The sequence below is a fragment of the Schistocerca serialis genome, chromosome 5 (assembly GCF_023864345.2).
Source record: "Schistocerca serialis cubense isolate TAMUIC-IGC-003099 chromosome 5, iqSchSeri2.2, whole genome shotgun sequence".
Lineage (NCBI taxonomy): Eukaryota > Metazoa > Arthropoda > Insecta > Orthoptera > Acrididae > Schistocerca > Schistocerca serialis.
In genome coordinates, this window is record NC_064642.1 from 624,002,709 (window position 1) to 624,026,427 (window position 23,719).

The window sequence follows — 23,719 nt, forward strand, 5'->3', positions numbered from 1 at the left end:
ATGTCAGTTCACTGTCTAGGTGTGATCCTAACGACTGCTTTTCCGCTCTTTCTAACAGAAACAGTCTCCTAGACTTCTTGACCGTTGTATTAACATCCGCAACCATAGTTTCTGTAGTAACATCGTTATCAATAGTTCCCGTGTCTCTACTGACGCTGTTGATAAGGTCTGGGCTGTTTGTAACTACAAGGTCGAAGATAAAAAAAAATGGCTCTGAGCACTATGGGACTTAACATCTATGGTCATCAGTCCCCTAGAACTTAGAACTACTTAAACCTAACTAACCTAAGGACAGCACACAACACCCAGCCATCACGAGGCAGAGAAAATCCCTGACCCCGCCGGGAATCGAACCCGGGAACCCGGGCGTGGGAAGCGAGAACGCTACCGCACGACCACGAGATGCGGGCAGGTCGAAGATATTTCCATTGCGTGTGCATAAGCTCGGGAAAACACCCTCTTTACAACACATAGCGACACTGACGGTGCTCAATCAACCGTGGGCACCTCAAGGTCCTGAAGAGAATCCCAGCCGGCCGCAGTGGTCTAGCGGTTCTGGCGCTGCAGTCCGGAACCGCGGGACTGCTACGGTCGCAGGTTCGAATCCTACCTCGGGCATGGGTGTGTGTGATGTCCTTAGGTTAGTTAGGTTAAGTAGTTCTAAGTTCTAGGGGACTTATGACCTAAGATGTTGAGTCCCATAGTGCTCAGAGCCATTTGAGCCAAGAGAATCCCAGCCGATAAGTCGAAACTTCGACCGCATAAAACAAACTGATGCGGCTTAACAATCCAGAAGATTTTACATTTAGTGACAAAGATAAGCGTTCAGACTTACATGGCTTTACCATGTCGTCCCTCGCTAGCAAGGAACCCTGCTAATGACTCACCACGTGCATCAGGAGGGCGACAGAAAATGAGTATCTGGGAGGTGTGGCGATCAACCTTCTACGGAATCCTGCTCAGTTTGTACCTGCCAATGAATTTGCGTTCGATCTTGATGATGCGAACCTTTGTGATCACTGTGACGCGCCATTTTCCATACGATATTCGTGGTACAAGTTAATGGTTTGTTTAGAAAATTTCTTGAATGTTTCTTTTTCTTTTTTTGAGATCATTCTTTTGACTCGTCTGATGCGGCCCGCCACGAGTTCCTCTCCTGTGCCAACCTCGTGACAGAAATAATGTACAGAAAAATGGAAAAGAAAATCTAGATGTCTTGGATAACGATCAGTTTGGCTCTAGGAAAGGTAAAGGCACCAGAGGGATGAATTAATTGGGAGGTACAAGCTGTGCAGGACCTTCAGCTAGACATCTACTCTTAAAGAATGCATTTTGAATTACACTCCTGTAACAGGGTGACGAGAACTAATGGAATGTGTTGGCATGCAACCGAATGCGAAACGCTCTGTCGTGGAGCTTATCGTGAAACTGGATATCCTTTAAGGCATGGCAGCAGGTAGTGCTACAATATGTTTCGTAGGCACGTAAATAAACATCCAGAGGCTGAAGTCGTCTAGCGGATCCAGGTGGTAGGAACTGCAATGTCGCATACACTACAGGAAGTATAATTTGGTCTAAAGGGATATGGCTTATACAGAGACCAGGAATCAGATAATAGTAAGTTATTTTGACTACCTATTAGGCAAAATCAGTGCTCATACCATAGTTGCAGTTCTCTTACGCCCATTTTCCCCATTCTTGATTGTTGTGACGAAAATATTCCCTAATGCCCTTGAAAGACCACTCACACGAGAAAGAATCGTAGGGGGCAGGGCACCTCCAACTTCTCACAGCATAATACATAACTTTCCAGTCAATTTACCATCCAAATTAACAGTCGGCATAATTGTATACGAATGCGTTAAGGCATTGATGTTAGTTGATCTTGATACAGCTCTCTCGGCACCTAAAATTTCCAGTGTTCCTACCGTATGCATTTCCTCTTCAAATATCGTTTCGTGCTAGTTGAAAACAAAATTCCCTACTGAATGATGGGATAAGTTTCTTTATCTCATCTAGACGTCTTCAGGCCGGTTCCGCAGTTTGCTATCCATGGTCAAACAGACGCTTTGTTTGAAATTTCGTTTTCTCACGTCTTCCAGTTGTTTAACGTTTTTGAAGTTATGCAACCATCCGCTGCTTCCGTTGAAATAACTGTGACCTATGTCGCACGAAATGTTATGTCTATAACGTAGTATGTCACTATCAAGCATATCCTACAAATTGTATCGAGCGTCTTTGGAACGCAAAAGCATCTGTTTTTGTGACAAGTGCACCTTGTCCTCCCTTGGACATCTATAGTTCTTCTTATGCACTTCACGTTCATATTCCTACGAAGTTATTCTAAATCTGTTCATAATTGATTTTTACTAAGCTGCAGATGATCTTCCATGTATGTTATTATGGCTAGGACCGCTGCTTGGACAGTTGTCCCTCAATACGTTTTACTGGAGATTTGTAGTTCCCTGCCGATAAGAATGACGAACTGCCTGACTCCATGCGTGTTTCAATATCACTTTCATTTGTGAAGCATATATTGTAATTATTGTACTCCTCGTGAGTAATGGGGCTAAGAGCTTTCTGGTGCAGCTTTCATTGTTGCGAAATGTATTCACGATGGCTGATCCTAAATGGCGACCGTGGATGTGACATCGCACTAATGTCGTGGTGGAAAAACAGGTCAAATGTACTACATCCAACAATCTAACTCCACACCTCTCCCATACTCTTGCAACTTAACCCAACCATCCACCACCAACACTACCCTGCACCTGGAAATAGTGGGAAACAGTTAGTCTCTGTCCAACTGCAGGAGAGGAAGTTTATGTGGCTGGGAAGCTGAAGTAAAGGTTGGTCCAAATTACATAGTTAATCATAAATATCGGTCGTAATAACATACCTATATACATAGTGCTACACAATGAGCACCTAAAATCGCAACACAGATCAAAATTGCAGCTGTCACACATCACTGGTTTTACACTACTGGAAAAAAATTCATTGAGACTATTAGCAGGCAGACTCGAAACAAATAGTAGTTCTGCATAGAGTGCCCCCTCAACCTGCAACTCAAAATAAATATGTAAATATATCTGTACCTCTAAGTAGGACACTCACTGTTGTGACGTAACAAGACTGTTACGCCACACTGAAGTAGCCGAAAGAAAGGCACGCGTACACACACGCCGACTGGCGTCAAGTCTGGAACAAGATAGGTTATGACTGCTATCAAGAAAATAAGTAGCTTTGGAATATACTTTATTTACTCCTTGTGATACATCTCTCTTGACTATACAAATGCGACTCGTAAGATACATGCACTGTTACAATTGGCGCCTTGCTAGGTCGTAGCCATGGACTGAGCAGAAGGCTATTCTAACTGTCTCTCGGCAAATGAGAGGAAGGCTTCGTCCGTATTGTCGCTAGCAATGTCGTCGTACAACTGGGACGAGTGCTCGTCCGTATCTCGAGACCTGCCTTGTGGTGGCGCTAGGTCTGCGATCACACAGTGGCGACACGCGGGTCCGACATGTACTAAATGGACCGCGGCCGATTTAAGCTACCACCTAGCAAGTGTGGTGTCTGGCGGTGACACCACACTCACTTCACCTACAAGTTCAAATAATTGCAAAGTTGAGTGGGCTTAGTTTACATTTGCTGCTTGAATCATGGATGTTAAGCCACTAATGTTTTCTATTTTTCTCACTTTTCGAAGAATAGTTCCACAGAGGGAAATCTACACCACTGTCTAAGCACAAATGGAAAAATAAGACAATTACATATCTAAAAGTTCATGACACATTCCAAATCTCACAGCAAATCATGCAAAAACACAGACACAATGCAGATGAGATATCTAAAAGATTCTCCTAGAATTCAGAATCAGAAGCACTGTTCTAGAGACGAGAAAAATAGCTGGGATTTTCGATTACTTTTAAATGTGTTACAGCTGTTGGTCTGGAGGTACTCTAAAGCCCCATGGTGAGTGGGACACAGCATCCCACCGGTCCAAACCAGAGGAGGCTGGTCTGCTCAGACTTCTCTCTGGACACTCAATCAAGGAAGACACCATCTGACTCTCTGATGTCACGGAACTTTCCATAGATGCCTTGTTCTGCCCCTCCCTTCTGCGAACCAATCTGTAGATACTCCTACACCCCCACCCCACCCCCCACCCCCCGGAGAGGATGTCTTGTGTCTCTCTAACGCCAAGGAACTTCCTGCGAATGGAGCATCCTGATTGGTTATTACTTAATTTACCCACCAAAATGCTACTACTGGCGTGGAAGCACTGTCCACCACTTGGAGAAATTACGAAAATTTCAGTGGAAAACTATTTTTGCACAGATCGAGAAAACGTACAGCAGGCATATCGTACTGACAGTTCAACCCAGCAGAAGTGGTCTACAGGTCATGAGATATGGAAACTATCGCCAAAGACACTTCCTCACTTACACTAACCAGCTACTGCTGAGGAAAGCTTGAAATTTTTCAACCAGGTTACATCACCACCAAAGATTGTATTACCGTACCATACCGCTGTAGGAAACATACAATTCGTATCCTACACCATACAAAATTTTATGCATCCTACATATACGCTGAAGAGCCAAAGAAACTGGCACACCTGCCTAATATCGTGTAGAGCCCCTCTGAACACGAAGAAGTGCTGCAACACGATGTGGCATGGGCTCGACTAATGTCTGAAGCAGTGCTGGAGGGAACTGACACCATGAATCCTGCAGGGCTCTCCATGAATCCATAAGAGTACGAAGGGATGGAGAGCTAGTCTGAACAGCATGTTGCAAGCCGCCCAGATATGCTCAATAAATCTTCGTGTTTGGGGAGTTTGATGGACAGCGCAAGTGTTTAAAATCAGAAGAGTGTTTCTGAAGAACTCTGTAACAATTCTGGATGTATGGGGTGTCACATTGTCCTGCTGGAATTTTCCAAGCCCGTAGGAATGCACATTGGACACAAATGGATGCAGGTTATTGGACAGGATGTTTATGTATGTGTCACCTGTCAGAGTCGTATCTAGACATATCTAGAGTCCCATATCACTCCAACTGCACACGCCCCACAACGTTACAGAGCCTCCAGCAGCTTGAACAGTCCCCTGCTGCCATGTAGGGTCCATGGATTCGTAGGGTTGTCTCCATACCCATACACATTCGCCCGTTCAGTACAATTTGAAACGAGACTCGTCTGACCATGCAACATGTTTTTCAGTGGTCAACACTCCAATGCCAGTGTTGACGGGCCCAAGCGAGGCATAGAGCTTTGTTTCATGCAGTCATCAAGAGGACATGTGGGCTTTTAGTTTCAAAAGCCCATATCGATGATGTTTCGTTGAATGGTTCACACGATAACACTTGTTGAAATCTGCAGCAATTAGCACAAGGGTTGCAATTCCATCATGTTGAACGATTGTCTTCATTCATCATTAGTCCCGTTCTTACATGATATTTTGCTAGCCACAGCGATGTCGGAGATTTTATGCTTTACCGGTTTCCTGATGTTAACGGTACACTCTTGAAATTTTCATATGGGGAAATTCCCTCTTCATAGTTACTTAGGAGATGCTGTGTCCTATCTCACATGCACCAACTTTAACACCACGTTCAAACTCACTTAAATCTTGATAGCCTTCCATTGTAGCAGCAGTAACCCACTTAACAACTGTGTCAAACACTTGTCTTATATAGACATTGCCGACCGCAGTGCCGTATTCTGCCTGTTTACATGTCTCTGTATTTGAGTAAGCAAGGGAATGCCAGTTTCTTTGGTGCTTCAGTGTGGCTATCGACCACCAGACACGCATACATACTCGCATACCATGAGGACACTCGGATCCCGACAACTGAAATATATAGTCATGCACTAGATATCCCCCGTGAGATTGGTCAGTCATGCACCACGGCAAATGGTCATGAAGCAACTGCCCCTCACACGCTGACCTGATGAGCGATCGGGACGCCCTCTGCAGACAGTGGCCACTCTCCAAACTGGGCTGGATCCTATGACACAAGATCATCCACTGACGGTACTGCTTCCACCAAGGCCTGCTTCTTGCTGTGTTTTCTGCAACGATTTGTAACCATCTACGGATTCTGGGATCACAAGAATATTTCCTTTTTGATCTCTGTTGATGAGAAATGCTTCATCAGTCGCGAATTAATTTACCGATATCAGCTGCGATATCCAATTTTACACGGCAAAACGACGATTTTTGTGACACTTTTACGCCGAAATCATTGAGTAGCATATGAAAATTTCCAGAATTTCATGCGTTTTCATGCGGTTTGCCTGATTATCATACAATTTACGCGACTGTTCTCGATATTAACCACACAGTAGTATTCTGCCGATCGCTTGCACAGTGTAATTCCAACGGTATCCAGAGAGCCGAACCTTTAGAGAGGTCATTACGTGGGATGTGCTGCAAATCATTGGGTTACTGGAAACTTATCTCGTCTGCGAAGACTTTTGCGTGAATACTCGAGAATAGAGGAAACTGTTAGTTCCACTGGTATTTTCTAACGAACACCGATGTCAATGAGATAACAGATTCCAGGTCAACTAAGGTTTTAACGCTCATAATCATATGTGTTTCTCATGTCTATAGAACCAGCAAATGTCTCTTCCACCTGTGTTTCACTATCTAGATGCAAACAACACATCACAATCGATGTTCTCTAAATCAGATAAAGATAGGGAAATGTGTAGAATAGCTGTGGAAGCAGTCAAACGGTCATTTTACAAGGGGGAGGGGGAAGATAACTGTCCCACGCAAACGCTCACCGTACTGAATCTTCTCAGATTTCTACATAAAAATCGGACAATACTCACAACAAAAGTGATTGCAAAGGCTGCCCGACACAAACTGAGTATTAGTTCGCTATTCACGTTCCCAGATAGCGACACAGTTCAGTAAGCTGCATACTTGAACACTGCCCGGCCAGTTCGGGAGGTTCAGCAGCAGCCTTAAGCTGAAGATGTCCATTGGTTCTTGTCGCCAGCTACCTCCGCCACACGCCTGCTCACCAGGAACAGTCGTCCTAAGAAGCCAGCCACATATGAATCAGTGTAATTGTATCTAAATATTATGATCACGGTGCCAATCTGGTGAAATTCGACAATGAGTAAGGTATCGGGAATACCTTCTCCTGATAACTGTGGCGCTCGAAATATCAATTTACAACATAAATCTATGTCCTTCTTACCACTGGGCATAATTTTCCACATAGAATCTTTTGCTCCACTTACGGCTATTGATGCACTGAAATCGTAATTTTCCACATCAAATCTATACCTCCCTTATGACGGGACACAATCATTTTCTTTGCACGTACTGGAACGTTGCCCACAGTAACGATACATTCCAACACTATAACATTCTTGATAAGTAATGTGATTATCGTTTGTGGGTTCATAGTACCAGAGAAATTACGGCATGTCCACATTCAAACCAGCTGCTCACGCCTGTCGGGTATCGTTTCGCACGCCCTATCACAGCTTCCCAGCAGCAGCAGAACCCTCTCGCCACATCGCCGATATCTTATGTTTGTCGAGGATTAAATGGCGTAATTGCAATTAAAAATCCCTCGCGTCTTTTATTTGTGTTACGCACCTTGTGACACGATAGCCAGCGTTTGTCAGAGCAGGAAGAACTGATATCCTCCGCCAAGTCAGTGATGCCTCGTAATTCTTTCTAAATCCCATCGCGTTCTGACAGCACTGTTAGAAGGCTGTCTAGTCCTCCACCCGTATCTAACTAGGAGCAATCACAACAACAAAAACCGCACACTAACGTACAGGAGGAAATTCACAACAATGCAGTGTATAGGTGGACTGTACAAGGAAATTCAGAAGCATAACACCTACAATTCATCTATACCGAATGACAGTGTATAAATATCCCCATCTACATGTCCTAATCTCCTTTATCGTATTCCTATGATTACCACGCTAGAAATACGACAGTGTAATGGTGTCTGAATCTTCGTGACAGCACAGCCTCTCTCTCTCTCTCTCTCTCTCTCTCTCTCTCTCTCTCTCTCTCTCACACTCACTCTCCCTATTATTTTTGCAACATCCAACAGAATAAACTTACGAACTATGAAAATTTCGCTACCTTCACCTGGTAGAGAACTCAATAAGATTTTACTGCGTACGCTCTTCCGATACATCGAAAACAGATTCCGTGTACAAGTTGACATCGACCATATGTGGTGATACGTTGGTTGACTGGAGCAGGCGACTAGTGATCGAAACCGCTTTCACGGACCTGAGTAAAGCCTTGTTGCATAAGGAAGACCATATCAGACAGGTATCAATCACAATAGAGGCTTCTTATGTTGTTGTTTTATAAACAGCTTGATACTTTTTTTTTTGCTTTAAAACAGTGAAGCAGTGTATGACTACTGGGTCAGGTACTAAACTGATTTAACATGTTTCGATCAATTGACTCTCACATAAAGCTGAACATCGCATGGTGTGAACTAAGCTGCTCCCACAACACACAGAATGGTTGAAATAAAAGGCAGAGGTAGTGTTTCTTATTAATAAAAAATGTGGAAGACATCTCAGTATACCGAAACTCGAAGAGTTTGTCATTGAGGAGCACTTCCAAACACCCATCCAAGGGTGATGACCTCTACATTTAGCCTCGCGGGATTAGCCGAGCGGTCTGAGGCGCTGCAGTCATGGACTGTGCGGCTAGTCCCGGCGGAGGTTCGAGTCCTCCCTTGGGCATGTGTGTGTGTGTAAGCTTAGGGACTGATGACCTTAGCAGTTAAGTCCCATAAGATTTCACACACACACCTCTACATTTAATCTCATCTTCAACAGTGACAGGGTAGCAGATGGCTCACTGTCCCGTTTTTCAAGAGACTCAGAGCATTGCTTTCTCATATTGGTGGTGCTTACTGCACTCAGGTATGTGATGCTGTTTTGGTGTCCTAGGTGATGCTAATACTGACCCCTAAATCTCTGGACACTGTGTCTTTCATTGTAATGACTTATAATGCATAACTGTATGTGGAACAAGGGGGTAGTCTGCAGGGCTTGGAGAGTATGCACCATCAGTTGTCAATCCCACTGGCGGAGGAAGGGAACCATTTTCATACACTCAGACTAGCATGTAAGTAGCCTCATCCCTCCACACTTTTGTCATATTTTCATCAATTTTACGTATGTTCAATCAATTTTCGTAATTTTACAAGATTTTCCGGAATTTCAACGTATTTTACTCAGTTGCTGGAGGTCCAAACCAACACCCTCGACGCCGGCCGGTGTGGCCAAGCGGTTAAAGGCGTTACAGTCTGGAACCGCGTGACCGCTACGGTCGCAGGTTCGAATCCTGCCTCGGGCATGGATGTGTGTGATGTCCTTAGGTTAGTCAGGTTTCAGTAGTTCTAAGTTCTAGGGGACTGATGACCTTAGAAGTTAAGTCCTATAGTGCTCAGAGCCATTTGAACCAACACCCTCGACGAATTTTCACGTCAACAAAACGTTTCATTGCATCGATCTCGTGATGCTATCAGCCAAAGACATTGCAGCACGGGTCTCAATTTCTGTATCATTGCTAAACCATTCCTTCCATTTCTTTGTGAGAGTCATATACATGTGTACATATTGTGAACCCTACTACGCTGTCTACAACACATGAAACAAATACTGTTTCTTAGTGTAATAATTATCTATCAACAGAGAAGAGGTGCAAAAACTATGTTTCTTAGCCGAGACGCTTTATAAATTCAGTAAGACATTCTATCTCCCCCCATGTGGATGGGAGTCACAAAGTATTCTCGCATTCGTAGGGTTAAGTCGGATATTCAAAGATCTAGCACTCGCTCTCCATTTCGAAACGAGCTACCCCTTCATTGAACCAATCAAGTAAGGACTCAGAAAAACTCTAGATGGCCTCTCGTCGAATCATTTATCTGTTCCTCCTGTGTTTAATCAACCCTTCCTGAACCATTGTCTCCTATTTATTTTGGAAATAGGAGGGTACTATACCCGCTACATTCAACATCTTGAGAAGGAACAAAACAAGCTGAGTTCCCTGCAATCAATGCTCTTCGATATTTTGCTTTTGCAAAGACTATAACACGTGCTCCAGGCTTTTATTGACCGCCACTAGTGATACAGACCGCTATTCTCATTCCGGTGCTGTAACTACCGTTATGTGAAGATTGTGCTGTACCAATCTTACTCACGTCAGCCATCCAATTACACACGAATCTCTCTAGATGCTTGCATGCTGAGGAGCTTAGCATTCCTTATTGGTGTGTAGCATACAGAAGCCTGATGCTTTCGAGAGTATTGTGGTGATATAACAGATGATTAAGAAGGGGAAAGGTATTAAATAACTTGTGCTATTAATTCTGTGGAATTGTTGTAGTGTATAACTTCCATAGCAAGAAGGTACTGGAAAGAGCGAAATGATCGTAAACATAAAAACACACTCCTAAGGCTACACAGTTCTGCACTGAGGTATGCTATCGTGTTAAAGCAGTGTGGTTCCTGATTGGAATGAAACGCTGTTGATACTCCAATCCAGGAAATATGTTTCCAACATATGGCATACATTCATCCTGAAATTTTTCTATTCCACTTCCTTTGGTTTGAAACTTAAACATGATAAAACCACCGCCTTCTACACCGAAGGAAAAAAAGTAGATTCTTTGTGATCCATGCACAATATAGCGTGGACTGTTCACATCCGATTACGGTTCGGAAATTATACTATGCTCGCATCAGTCGTATAAAATTATCTTCAGCAACAGAAATGTGAAATTACACGCCATGCTTCTCGAACTCTGCGAACAAATTCTCTACGACACACGACATCTGTCAAGCAAATGTATACTCAGGGATTTTAGAGCCTTACCAACCCATGGCACTAACTTGGAAGCACTGTAGTTATGAAACTGAAGACTCAACTTACGTCCAAGATGTGGCAGGGAAATGGAGGGCTTCCCATATATCTTCGTTCATCTAGAAGAGAGTGCCGAAATAGGTTGTCCATCTGTCCGGTGGATATGATTCACTGACTGTGGTATGGAGAGGTTTGCTATTAATGATTGTAGGTAGATAGCACTCTAAGTCACACCCAGAACATGCAGTTGTATACGAGTCGAACGCAGGTTATACCATACAACTGATACACCTTAAGTGAACAACGGAGAAAAATGATTAAATCTGTGATAAATGACCTGCCGCGACACCTCCCTCGCTATAGAATGCATCATTAGTCTACTACTAAATCAATCCTCATTACAAGCCCTCTCAACCGATTACTCCATCTATTTTCTATCATCCTTTAACGCAGATCCATGTCAATTTTCCAGGAAAGCATCAAAAACAGCAGCCAACTTGTATGTATCCCTATTATCTCAATAGACATACAGCGGAATATTGTTAAAAAACCATATAGCATCTGTTCTGTAAGGTATTTGTCAGCTGACACTGCATGGTTGTGACTGGTAGAGCGTACAGAGAAGTACATTGTAAACACTTTTTGTTAGAATTTAAGACACGTAAACAGTCTTGACTAGGGTCAAACATGCGATTCATTCTGTTGCTGTATATTACCAGCTCCAAGCTTCTAATAAAATACTCTTTAGCGACGGACACTTTATAAAAGTAAGGTGGTTGCTGATATCTTTGGGGATCACACCTAGGCTTGTGATACGACATATATAAATGTATTACTCTACATTTAGTGGTCATCGATGTTAAATAATCTGTTCCGGCTGTCTTATCTCTGTCCACAAAAAATGACTGTTTCCCTGGTTCCTGACGCTTCAGTGGCACCTTTATCTCGTATTCCTCTTTCTGTCACATACTCGTTCCCATGTACAAGAATTTTCCTGCACCAAACAGATATGTATGCAGTCCGTCACTCTCCCTAAATTTCCACACGTTTTCGCAAATTTTCCCTCAGTTTATAATATTTTTCGTCAATTTACGTAGTCTTACCAATTTTGTATCACTTCCGTTCATATGGTAAGGACATCACTTTTCATCACGTATTCTAAAATTGCTTATAAATGTACTACAGTTGTTAACACCTAGCGCAACTGCACTATTTTTCTGCATGTTTGTGTGGCTGTATCAGCTTCATGTGGGGGCCCACCATACCACACGGTAAGCTCGGGAGAATATGGACAGAGCACGTAGGCGGATCCATCACGTGTTACGGTTGGGACATGTTTCCTAGGTGGATACACCACCTGTTATGGCTTGGATAGTGTTCCAAAGTGGATGCAACATGTGTTATGGTCGCGGTATGGTTCGGAGGTAGATGCACCGTGTGTTACAGCCAGGATAACGTTCGAAGGTGAATCTATTCACTGTACGTTCAGGGTGGTGTCTGAAGTTGGATTCACCGGCAGTAGGTTCGGAGTATGGCTTGTCACCCTCCCCCCCTCGTCCCCCCCCCCCACCAACACACACATGTATACGAGTATTAAAATCTTGGTTGACACTGAAAAGTATGGTTTCCGTTAGAAAATACGAGTCGAACTACCAGTTTCCGTTATTTTCAAGTTTTCACATAAAAATCTTCTCATATGAGATAATTTTCTAGTTAATTGTTTGCAGCACGCCCCATGTAACGACTTCCTTTTGGCTCTCCAGAGTGTCTCTCCACTCTTTATCTTCGGAATTATTCTTAGTACGCGATCTGTAGAATACTGCTGCGTGGTTAATATCGAGAACAGCTGCATACATGATATGATATTTCAGGAAGGCATGTGAAAATACATGAAATTCTGAAAATTTTGATGTGGTACTCGATGATTTCAGCATAAAAGAATCACAAATAACGTCGTTTTGGCGTTTAAAATTGGATATTGCAATTGATGTTGCGATCTTCAGTCGAGAGACTGGTTTCCTCCAGCCCTCCATGCTACTCCATCCTGCGCAAGATTCTTCATCCCCAAGTAACTACTGCAACTTACATCCTTCTGAATCTGTTTAGTGTATTCATCTCTTGGTCTCCCTCTACGGTTTTCACCCTCCACGCTGCCCTACAATACTAAATTCGTAACCCCTTGAGGCCTCACAACATGTACTACCAACCGATCCCTTCTTATGGTCAAGTTGTGCCACAAATTCCACTTCTCCCCAATTCTATTCAGTATTTCCTCAGTAGTTGCAACTGATGTCGGTAAATAAATTCGCGCGACTGTGAAGCATTACTCATCGATAGAGCTAAAAAAATCCTGGAATTTGTAGGTAATCGCAACTCGTTGCAGGAAACATGGCAGCAAGCAAGCCCAAACGGAAATAATAGCGTTAGTGGACTAGTTTATGCTGGAGGATCGAACCCAGCCTTTCGACACCAGTTCGGAGAGTCGCTGCTGTCAGCGGAAAGCGCCCTGCTCGCGCATCAGGCCAGAATGTGAGAGGACAGTTGCTATGTGACGATTTGCTGCGGTGGGTGACTGACAAGGTGGTATCAAGTGCTGTGACTATATATTGTGCATGTTCTGATTTTCCTACCCCATTGTAGAACTATGTTTCGAAAAGTGAGGAAAATAAATAATAATTGCCTTAACGCCACTGACTCCAGCAGCTAATATTTATATATTTATTTCGAGTTGTAGCTGAAAATAAGGCTATATTTAGAGTAATTATTTATGTCGATTATAGCTGCTCATAGTGTCGTGTGGTATTGTGAATTTTTTTCTAGCAGCATAACACCAGTTGTGTGCAAATCTTCAAACTTGAGTTGCGTTCTCACGTTTAATTATGACCGATTTTTATGGTTAATTATATAATTAGGATGAATCTTTGTGGTGTCACCGCCAGACACCACACTTGCTAGGTGGTAGCTTAAATCGGCCGCGGTCCAGTTAGTACAAGTCGGACCCGCGTGTCGCCACTGTGTGATCGCAGACCTAGCGCCACCACAAGGCAGGTCTCGTGATGCGAACAAGCACTCGCCCAGTTGTACGGACGACCTAGCTAGCGACTAGATGTACGAAGCCTTTCTCTCTCATTAGCCGAGAGACAGAATAGCCTTCAGCTAAGTTAATGGCTACGAACTAGCAAGGCGCCATTAGCCTTACAGTGTTTGTAATTAAAGTCTCCTGTGTATAGTCAAGAGCGATGTACCACAATGATTGATTAAAGATAAGTATTAATCCAGCTACGTACTTTTCTTCATAGCATTAATTACGTAGCCTGTTCCAGTACTTCACGCCCGTCTGCGTTAGTCTAGCTTGCATTTTCAGCCATCTCGATCTACAAGGTGTTGGCCCAGCTGCCGACACATCACATGGCGACGAGTCTACAAAGGATCTTGTGTTTTACTTTGCCCTAATTTATTTGTGTCATGGCTTCGCCACATTCTCCAGATGTACTGTCCGAATTTTATCGCTTGCAGAATCAGCAGACGCAGGCGTTATTGGATGCCCTTGGACAGCTCATCCAGGGTCAACGTGCCATTCCAACCGATGCGGCCGCCGCCGCTTCACCGCTACCGCAGCCACAACCTGCCGTTGCACCACCATTTCGAAGTTTTGATGAAACCCACGAGACTTGGCGGGAATGGTCCCGCCAGTTTGCCTTCCACCTCGCCGCCTACAGAATTCAAGGTAATGAGCGGCAGCCGTTTTTGCTTTCTTGTGTCGGTGTGTCCACCTACCGTGTGATAGTGAAATTGTTTCCCCGACGCGACGTAGCAACTCTGTCCTACGGGGAAATTTTGTCTGCTTTAGATGCCTATCTCAAAGAAACAGTTAATGTGGTTGCAAAACGGTATACGTTCTTTCGTACAAAACGTACGGCCGGTCAAACTAATAAGGAGTGGGTAGCAACATTGCAAGGACTTACTAGGGAGTGTTCTTTTGACTGTGACTGTGGTCTTTCTTATTCAGATACAATGGTACGTGATGCAATTGCACAAAACGTTTCTGATGTTCGCATACGGGAGCAAATATTGAAACTAGTTAATCCCTCCCTTCAACAAGTGATAGACATATTGGATAGACAGGACACACTTGACTGTGCTCAGGCATCTTTTGAAACTTCGCCAGCTGTGTGTAACATTAACCGGCCCGCCGGGCGCGCTCGCGCTACGCGGCCCGGTCAACTGCCCTCGCGTACGTCCGCACAGCTGCCGCCGCGCGCTAAACCACGTGTGCCGCGCCAGCCCACAAATGCAGTGAAATCATGCCCGCGGTGTGCTACTAGACATTCGCGTGAACATTTCCCGTCACGCCAAGCTATTTGCTTTTTCTGCAATAGGAAAGGACATGTTCAAAGTGTTTGCCAGAAAAAGCTCCGATCAGACAATCACAATCATTCCAGGCCCTTTGCTTCGCGCCGGAATCGAACCAAGGACACTCAGGATCGTGGACCTTCGCCCATGGACATTCATGTAGTTAATTCCGATTCGTCCAGTGCCACTTTCTCTAACAGTGACTGTGTTCGTCCCACAAAAACTGTGCGTCGACGTCGCCGGAAATCACGTCAATTAGCAAGTGATTCAGTCCCAGTGTCTATTCCTCTTGCACAAAACAGTCGCTCTTGTCGTCAGCAGGACAATAAACTTTTTGTAGATTTGGACTTTAATGGCAAGGTCATACCATTCCAGCTCGATACCGGAGCTGCAGTTTCATTGCTCAATCGTGACACGTACAAACAACTGGGCAAACCTCCGTTGCGTTCCGCAAATGTTAAGCTAACCACATATTCTGGACAGAAAATTCCTGTGTTAGGACAGTGCAGCCTTCTTGCAACATACGAGGGTCAAACGAAACTTGTGTCATTTTACGTTCTTCGTTCTTCTTCTGCAGTGAACTTGTTTGGTTTAGATTTATTTCAGTTGTCTAACATGTCTATAGTAAATCAGGTCCTATTAGTGAATCAAACTGTGCCTTCAGACAGTGTTTCTCGTCTATGTGACGAATTTGCAGACATTTTTGCACCGGGCTTAGGTTGCGCTAACAACTATGAAGCACATTTGGAACTGAAAGTAAACGCGCAACCGAAATTTTTCAGAGCGCGTAATGTTCCCCACGCATTGCGTGATGAGGTCGCAAGAACGTTAAACGATCTCGAATCACAGGGTGTAATTGAACATGTGCAAGCTTCTCTCTGGGCCTCACCCTTAGTAATTTTGCCAAAACCTTCCGGAAATTGAGACTTTGCGTGGACTTCAAGGCCACAGTGAATCCCCAACTAGTGACTGCTACTTTTCCTTTGCCCCGCCCGGAAGATCTTTTTGCTAAACTGTGCCCGGGAAAATATTTTTCAAAGTTGGACCTAGCCGATGCGTACTTGCAAATACCGGTGGACGAAGAATCCCAGCGCGTATTGGTGGTTAACACGCATCTTGGATTGTACCGCTTCAAAAGACTGCCATTCGGGTGTGCATCCGCCCCTGCATTGTTTCAGCAATATTTACGAACTATTTGTGCGTCGGTCCCTACTGCAGCAAACTATCTGGACGATATAGTGATCTCCGGACAGACAGAAGAAGATCATCTTGCGAACTTACGAACATTATTTCAGGTCTTGCGACAAAATGGTCTTCGCTTGCGGAAGGACAAATGTGTGTTTTTTGCTCGTGACTTACCATACCTGGGCCATGTCATCAATGCCCAAGGCATACATCCGAGTCCAGAGCACCTCCGTGCCATACAAGATTTGCCTTCCCCTCACAATGTGCAGCAGCTACAGAGTGTGTTGGGTAAAATTAATTATCATAAATATGTGCGCAATGCCTCTTCCATTTCAGCTCCGCTTCATCGCTTACGCCGTAAAGGTGTTCCGTTCGTCTGGACGACGGAATGCGAACGCGCCTTTCGCCAGTTGAAATCGGCGTTGCTTTCTAATACTTGCCTTACGCCATTCGATCCCCAGAAACCCCTTTTGTTGATGGTAGATGCATCGGATTTCGGGATCGGTGCTGTGCTTGCGCACAAAGTTGGCTCCCATGATCGCCCTATTGCCTTTGCGTCCAAATTGCTCTCGTCTGCGCAAAGAAATTATTCACAGATAGAGAAAGAAGCTTTGGCTCTCGTGTTTGGTGTTACTAAGTTCCATGATTTATTGTATGGTCGTCACTTTACCATCATCACAGACCACAAACCTTTGACATCGCTTTTTCATCCGACCACGCCTGTACCTCCACGTACAGCGCAGAAATTCATTCGCTGGTCTATTTTCCTCTCGCAGTATCGCTACGATATCTTGTATCGGTCCACTGCTAAGCACGGAAACGCCGATGCGTTGTCCCGTTTGCCTGTTGCTGAGGATAAAGCATTCGATTCTTCTGAACTTGCTTGCATGTTCATTGATTCGGAAACCGATGAAGTGGTCGAATCGTTTCCGATCGATTTTCGTCGTGTAGCTACAGCCACAGCTGCTGACCCTGTCCTTGCTACTGTTTTGCGTTTTGTTGCTACGCAATGACCTTTGTCAAAGTCTCGGATCGAGGATCCATTGGTTCGCCGATGTTTTGCTCACAAGGAGAGACTTTTTGTTCGACGTGGTGTTTTGTTGTTGCGTTCTGATAATGATCAGTCCAGAGTCGTGGTCCCACGTTCGTTACAGTCCTCTGTTTTACGGCTTCTTCACCACGGACATTGGGGTATAGTGCGAACGAAACAACTTGTCGTCAGCACTGTACTTGGTTCGGCATCGATGCTGCGATTACGAATATGTGTTCTTCTTACCCGGCGTGTGCCGAACAACAATCCGCACCGCCGCGGAAAGTCTTTGCATGGCCAAAAGCCACTTCCCCTTGGCAACGCTTGCACATTGATTTTGCTGGTCCATTCTGGAATGCTCGATGGTTGGTTCTGGTCGATGCCTTCAGTTTTTCCTTTTGTTGTCCGGATGTCTTCAACGACGTCCTCCGCCACCATCCAAGCGTTGTCTGCTATCTTTTGCATAGAAGGTCTTCCGCAGACTATTGTTTCCGACCATGGCCCACAATTCATGTCCGCAGAATTTCAGTCATTCTGCCAGGCCAATGGTATTCAACATCTGACATCCGCGCCGTTTTCGCCTCAGTCAAACGGTGCCGCTGAACGATTGGTCCGGACTTTCAAGTCACAGATGTTGAAATTGAAAGAGTCGCATTCTCGGGAGGACGCATTGTTGCTCTTTTTGTCTTCGTATCGCTCTCAGCCCCGAGATGGTAGCTCGCCGGCTGAGTTGCTCCACGGTCGTCCTCATCGCACCTTGATGTCTTTGCTGCATCCGCCGCATCAGGTTCCTGTGCAGCGGCAGACTCCTGCTTTTGCTCCAGGCGACGTTGTATTTTATCGCAACTATCGAGGTTCACGGCGTTGGCTCGCAGGGCGCATTCTTCGCTGCCTCGGCCGCCCGATGTATTTGGTTTTGGGGGCCTCTGGTGAGGTGCGTCGGCATCTCAATCAGCTGCGCCTCTGTCGTCGCACGGGTTCTGCCGCTCCCCGTCTGCTTTCAGCGACGGTGCCGTCCGGTCAGCGCCCTGGGGACCCATCTACTGGCTCGCCTCATCCCCAGGTGTTACCGACAATGCCTTCCATTTTGCCCCATGGCGACGCGCCGCCGCAGCAGCCGCCGCCGCCGCCGCTGCCGCAGCCGCCGGTACTCCGTCGCTGCAGCCGCCAAGCGCCTCCCAGGGTCACGCGCCGCCGATCGCTTCCCGTGACCAGCTGTCCTCCGCCATGGAACTCCCGCCCGCTCCGGACCACATGACGTCATCGCGCGTCGGCTACCCTGACGCAATGGAGGTCGACCCTTCGGCCCCTCCTGTTTCTTGACGGGCGCATACACCGCATGTTGACGTGCACCCTGGACTAGGTTTTCAGGCGTTTCCTAGCTCCCCTCGGACCGAATGGCCGGGTGCGGGTGGCACAGCCTCGCCTGTTGTTAGGCTCCCCACCTCATCGCATACGTCAACATGGGGTCCTCCCCATGGCGGGCGGAAGCCTTATCTCACGACCGTTCGCCGATTTGCGGGGGAGGAATGTGGTGTCACCGCCAGACACCACACTTGCTAGGTGGTAGCTTAAATCGGCCGCGGTCCAGTTAGTACAAGTCGGACCCGCGTGTCGCCACTGTGTGATCGCAGACCTAGCGCCACCACAAGGCAGGTCTCGTGATGCGAACAAGCACTCGCCCAGTTGTACGGACGACCTAGCTAGCGACTAGATGTACGAAGCCTTTCTCTCTCATTAGCCGAGAGACAGAATAGCCTTCAGCTAAGTTAATGGCTACGAACTAGCAAGGCGCCATTAGCCTTACAGTGATTGTAATTAAAGTCTCCTGTGTATAGTCAAGAGCGATGTACCACAATGATTGATTAACGATAAGTATTAATCCAGCTACGTACTTTTCTTCATAGCATTAATTACGTAGCCTGTTCCAGTACTTCACGCCCGTCTGCGTTAGTCTAGCTTGCATTTTCAGCCATCTCGATCTACAAGGTGTTGGCCCAGCTGCCGACACATCAATCTTTATTTCAGATTCCCATCGAATATAAATAAAGTACATTAACCTAATGGACTGTTTCGCACCACTTCCAGGGGCAGGTGGGGGGTGGCATCATAAGAGAGAGACAGATGGGTGGAATTATATTGGTGGAGGCAGCCCAGTTGACCTATGTCCCGCCAAAATTTGAATTCCCACCATGACGTCAGTGCGTTGCTGCCAAATATATGGCCACTATCTCGGATCCGCCACCTTGAATACATTTGGCAACAATACAAGCTGTACCTGAAGTGTCTTAGCATCACTGCCCTCACAAACATTATCCACAAAATCAAGAATATACAGAGTGCAAATTTTAAGTTGACAAACCAGAATAACTCGAAAAATAAGCTACACACGAAGAACTGTGTAGAATCCAAAGTTGATTATTTTCGAGGGGGGCATCTTCTGGTGCTAATATTAGCCCGCCACCCCAGCCCCCTGGAGTAGGGCGGCAGGCAACTTTAAAATTTCAAACGGGAGCCCCCAATTTTTATTGTAGAATCATATTCTACATGAAAAACTACGTACATTTTGTACTAAACATTTGTTTTGATTCTTGATAATTGGCACTGTAATAGAAGAAAATCCATGTAAGTGGGTTAGTCTTTTCCTCAGTTAGTTTTTTACTTTGTTTATTCTATTGGTTAACGAGTTCACTCGTTAGTAATTAGGATGTTTTGCTAGTTAGTTTGCTAGTCAGATGATTTGTTTGATAATTACACTACAGGCCATTAAAATTGCTACACCACGAAGATGACGTGCTACAGACGAGAAATTTAACCGACAGGAAGAAGATGCTGTGATCTGCAAATGATTAGCTTTTCAGAGCATTCAGACAAGGTTGGCGCCGGTGGCGACACGTACAACGTGCTGACATGAGGAAAGTTTCCAACCGATTTCTCATACACAAACAGCAGTTGACTAGCGTTGCCTGGTGAAACGTTGTTGTGACGCCTCGTGTAAGGAGGATAAATGCGTTGTGTGATGTCCTTAGGTTAGTTAGGTTTAAGTAGTTCTAAGTTCTAGGGGTCTGATGACCTTAGATGTTAAGTCCCATAGTGCTCAGAGCCATTTGAACCATTTTTGATAAATGCGTACTATCACGTTTCCGACTTTGATCAACGTCGGATTGTAACCTATCACGATTGCGGTTCATCGTATCGCGACATTGCTGCTCGCGTTGGTCGAGATCCAATGACTGTTAGCAGAATACGGAATCGGTGGGTTCAGGAGGGTAATACGGAACGCCGTGCTGCATCCCAACGGCCTCGTATCATTAGCAGTCGAGATGACAGGCATCTTACCCGCATGGCTGTAACGGATCGTGCAGCCACGTCTCGATCCCTGAGTCAACATATGGGGACGTTTGCAAGACAACAACCATCTGCACGAACAGTTCGACGACGTTTACTGTAGCATGGACTATCAGCTATGAGACCACGGCTGCGGTTACCCATGACGGTGCATCACAGACAGGAGCGCCTGCGATGGTGTACTCAACGACGAACCTGGGTGCACGAATGACAAAACGTCATTTTTTCGGATGAATCCATGTTCTGTTTACAGCATCATGACGGTCGCATCCGTGTTTGGCGACATCGCGGTGAACGCACATTGGAAGCGTGTATTCGTCATCGCCATACTGGCGTATCACCCGGCGTGATGGTATGGGGTGCCATTGGTTGCCTTTCTGGAAACAGAAAATGTTAGACTGCTGCACTTGCCAGCACATTCTCCAGATCTGTCACGAATTGAAAACGTCTGGTCAATGGTAGCCGAGCAGCTGGTTCATCACAATACGCCAGTCACTGCTCTTGATGAACTGTGGTATCGTGTTGAAGCTGCATGGGCAGCTGTACCTGTACGCGCCATCCAAGCTCTGTTTAACTCAATGCCCAGGCGTATCAAGCCCGGTATTACGGCCAGAGGTGGTTGTTCTGGGTACTGATTTCTCAGGATCTATGCACCCAAATTGTGTGAAACTGTAATCACATGTCAGTTCAAGTATAATATATTTGTCCAATGAATAAAAGTTTATCATCTGCATTTCTTCTTGGTGTAGCAATTTCAGTGGCCAGTAGTGTAAACGTTGTGTGGCCTCATGAGCACGAAACAAACAAAACTTATCCGAATCCGCGGAAAAAATTAATATAGTATTTGGGTCAACATTTGTAAAACTCTAAAATTCCTCCATTTCAAACCCCACACTGTGGGGCGAGAGGGAGAGTTTTAGTTTCAGCGAATCAAAGTTTACGAAGTAAATAAGTGTTTTTTATTTATCCGTAACCATTTTCCACGCAAAAATGAGAACATGAATTTTCTTGAATTACAGCGTCAACTACCAAGAAGTGAATGTACAGTGTTGTGCGTCCCCTGACACTGTTGCATAGGCCTACAGTCACCATACTGTCGGTAGTTGAGTTTCTTTTCTTTTTTTTATCTCGTGCGAACAGAAATCAGACGGTCGCCGTGATTTTAATTGTGCCTGTCCACTTACTATGCGCAAAATGACTAAGCAGGGATGGCTAGAGGACAAATGTAAGGATGTAGAGGATTATCTCACTAGGGGTAAGATAGATACTGCCTACAGGAAAACTAAAGAGACCTTTGGAGAAAAGAGAGCCACTTGTATGAATATCAAGAGCGTTGATGGAAACCCAGTTCTAAGCAAAGAAGGGAAAGCAGAAAGGTGGAAGGAGTATATAGAGGGTCTATACAAGGGTGATGTACTTGAGGACAATATTATGGAAATTGAAGAGGATGTAGCTGAAGATGAAATGGGAGATACGATACTGAGTGAAGAGTTTGACAGAACACTGAAAGACCTGAGTCGAAACAAGGCCCCGGAAATAGACAACATTCCATTGGAACTACTGACGGCCTTAGGAGAGCCAGTCTTGACAAAACTCTACCATCTGGTGAGCAAGATGTATGAGACAGGTGAAATACCCTCAGACTTCAAGGAGAAGATAATAATTTCAATCCCAAAGAAAGCAGATGTTGACAGATGTGAAAATTACCGAACTATCAGTTTAATAAGTCACTGCTGCAAAATACTGATGCGATTTCCTTACAGACGAATGGAAATACTGGTAGAAGCCGACCTCTGCGATGATCAGTTTGGATTCCGCAGAAATGTTGGAACACGAGAGGCAATACTGAGCCTACGACTTATCTTAGAAAATAGATTAAGGAAAGGCAAACCTACATTTCTGGCATTTGTAGACTTAGAGAAAGCTTTTGACAATGTTGACTGGAATACTCTCTTTCAAATTTTAAAGATGGCAGGGGTAAAATACAGGGAGCGAAAGTCTATTTACAATTTGTACAGAAACCAGATGGCAGTTATAAGAGTCGAGGGGCATGAAAGGGAAGCAGCGGTTGGGAAGGGAGTGAGACAGGGTTGTAGCCTGTCCCCGACGTTATTCAATCTGTATATTGAGCAAGCAGTAAAGGAAACAAAAGAAAAATTCGGAGTAGGTACTAAAATCCATGGAGAAGAAATAAAAATGTTGAGGTTCGCCGATGACATTGTAATTCTGTCAGAGACAGCAAGGACTTGTAAGAGCAGTTGAACGGAATGGACAGTGTCTTGAAAGGAAGATATAAGATGAACATCAACAAAAGCAAAACTAGGATAATGGAATGTAGTCGAATTAGGTCGGGTGATGATGAGGGAATTAGATTAGGAAATGAGACACTTAAAGTAGTAAAGGCGTTTTGCTATTTGGGGAGCAAAATAACTGATGATGGTCGAAGTAGAGAGGATATAAAATGTAGACTGCCAATGGCAAGGAAAGCGTTTCTGAAGAAGAGAAATTTCTTAACATCGAGTATAGATTTAAGCGTCAGGAAGTCGTTTCTGAAAGTATTTGTATGGAGTGTAGCCATGTATGGAAATGAAACGTGGACGATAAATAGTTCGGACAAGAAGAGAATAGAAGCTTTTGAAATGTGGTGGTACAGAAGAATGCTGAAGATTAGATGGATGGATCACGTAACTAATGAGGAGGTATTGAATAGAATTGGGGAGAAGAGGAGTTTGTGGTACAACTTGACTAGAAGAAGGGACCGGTTGGTAGGACATGTTCTGAGGCATCAAGGGATCACCAATTTAGCACTGGAGGGCAGCGTGATGGGTAAAAATCGTAGAGGGAGACCAAGAGATGAATACACTAAGCAGATTCAGAAGGATGTAGGTTGCAGTAAGTACTGGGAGATGAAGAAGCTT